Consider the following 2,167-nt stretch of genomic DNA (forward strand, 5'->3'; position numbering starts at 1 on the left):
TCAAGGAGAAAAAGCCCGATCAAACCGTAGTGCAATTCTCCGGAGGAAACGGGTTCTAGGCTGGGGTTTTTTTTTCCACCAGAAATGCTGCAAGTCTCATGACGTACTTCTACTGAGGGTGAAATTTGACCTCTAGAATTTTGCTCGATTAAACCAAAAACTGCGAGAATACCCCAAGTGGGACCACTTTGTAGTTTGACTTGTGAGTGTTGGATCTTAAATTAAACTGAGTATTCATCCAGCTGCTCCGCCACATTTTATTTTACGGTCTTCCCCCCCCCAGCTCCTACGACGGAGGCCGGGCTGAGCCGCCGCCTGCCCGCGCTGTACCTGGGCAGGGATGGGCACCCTCAGCTCGCCAGGAGACGCTGCTGATAAAACCGTCCAAACCGAACGCCAGGTAATCCTCTGCGAGGGGCTTTTATGGGAATAGGCCTTTAAATGCTGTACGCTCAGCTGAGTCTATCTCAGAGAGATTAGTTCTAGTTATATATTTTAAGGCCCCGGTTTAACATCCATCGTTCCGCAGGACCGAAGCAGATCCTCGGGGGCTCCACCAAAACGAACGCAAGGGAAGAAACCTGCAATCAAATAACGTGTGTCCTCACCCAAAGTCCGGAACTCCCGGTGCTTCGGAGCGGGCCGGGCAGAACCGATGCCGGGCAGAACCGATGCTGGGTGGCTTCACGCGCAGGCGGAGCGGGGACCCGCCGGCCACGCTGCCTGAGGCTGCCACTGCCACTGCCCCCACCACCGTCCCCGCCCCACGCTGCCCGCGCTCGGAGCTGCCCTGTGCCCGTGCATGGTGGTGGCAGCGGGAGGCACTTGTCCCCGGTAGCAGCCAGGTGAAGCCTCGGGGCGCGAGCCCCGCGGGAAGGAGAGGCAATGGGGTTTGGCGGGTGCAGTGTGAAGCCCCGGGGATTACGCTGACGATTCACGCAGTGATTGTCAGCTGACTCTGAACAAACTGTTCACCGCGGGACTCTGCCCCGGATCCCGGTGCTCCCCGAGGCACAGAGCCCCCGGCCGGCGGCAGCAGTGCCTGGCTCGGGATTCCGGCCCCCCGGCATCGCCTGAGGCTGCCGGGCCCTGCTCAGCAAAGACAGGAGCAGGCGGGAGGCTTTGAGCAGCCTGGTCTAGCGGGAGGTGTCCCTGCCCGTGGCAGGGGCGTTGGAACTAGAGCATCTTTAAGGTCCCTTCCAACCTGAACCACTCTGTGACTCTGCGAGAGCGCCGTGCTCGCCTCTGGGCAGTTCCACTCCTCTGTCAGACAGGCGAGTCTGCCCACTGGTTTGCTTAGGGTTTATAGTTTTATGATTTAAAATAATCTGACATGGAACAATAAAGATACTAATTGCCCAGAACAGTTTTTTGACCAAATGGAACTGCACTGTCAGCTGAGCAAAGAGGCAAAATCTTATTTTCAACCTTAAGAAGTTTTACCAGATAGTTTCCAAGAGCAGGTTGTGCCTTAGATTAGGGCAGGTTTGGGTGGGTTTGCGGCAGGTTTGGCACCACTGTTCAGTGCAAAGGGAGGGTGACGGACGCGCCGCAGCCAGCGGAGACGCCGAGGCTGAGGAGGGACACGATTTCTCGGGGAGGACCCCGACCCTCTGTGCGTCTCCCCGCCTTTGGCAGAGAGCACCACAAGTGGCGGGTTTGGATGGTAACAGGGAAAATTCGTACTGGATATTAAGAAAACTTCCTAAAGGGGGAAGAGGCGAGGCCTGGGGGGCCGTGTTCTCCGTCACTGAGTCTCTGCTCACCCTCGTTGGGAGCGGCAGAGGCGAAGCCGAACGCCCGCGGGGAGGGGGCGCAGCACGGCCCCCCCGCTCTGGGAGCACACCAGTGGGCTGTTCCCACGGCCACGGCAAAGGGTTGGGATTTGGGTTGTTTGGGTTTGCTGGAAGCTGGGGGAGGGCGCCTACAAAGTCACCGAAGTGTCAAGAAAACAGGGAGCCCGAGAAGCTGATGTGCCGTAAGGTCATTTCAGGTCACTTCCCTGCCAGGGAAACGCTCCCAGCGGGAGTGTCTGAACAGAGTCCTGCTTCAAAAACCAGGCAAGAAGCCCGTTATTGCCGTTCCCTGTGGCATGTCCTGCAGGAGCACCCGAGGGCTTGGTGGGGATGCGTTAGGCAAAAAGCAGAGGGCATCGGGTGGGCGAGGG

General features: G+C 58.2%; 1 long non-coding RNA gene across 1 annotated transcript; it reads left to right on the plus strand.

The window, feature by feature from the left end:
* Positions 1 to 298: 298 nt before the first annotated feature.
* On the plus strand, positions 299 to 1,364 carry LOC128917354 (uncharacterized). Its single transcript, XR_008469260.1, has 2 exons — positions 299 to 400; positions 530 to 1,364. It is a non-coding gene; the product is annotated as an uncharacterized LOC128917354 (long non-coding RNA).
* Positions 1,365 to 2,167: the final 803 nt, after the last annotated feature.

The sequence above is a fragment of the Rissa tridactyla genome, chromosome 14, assembly GCF_028500815.1.
Source record: "Rissa tridactyla isolate bRisTri1 chromosome 14, bRisTri1.patW.cur.20221130, whole genome shotgun sequence".
Taxonomy (NCBI): domain Eukaryota; kingdom Metazoa; phylum Chordata; class Aves; order Charadriiformes; family Laridae; genus Rissa; species Rissa tridactyla.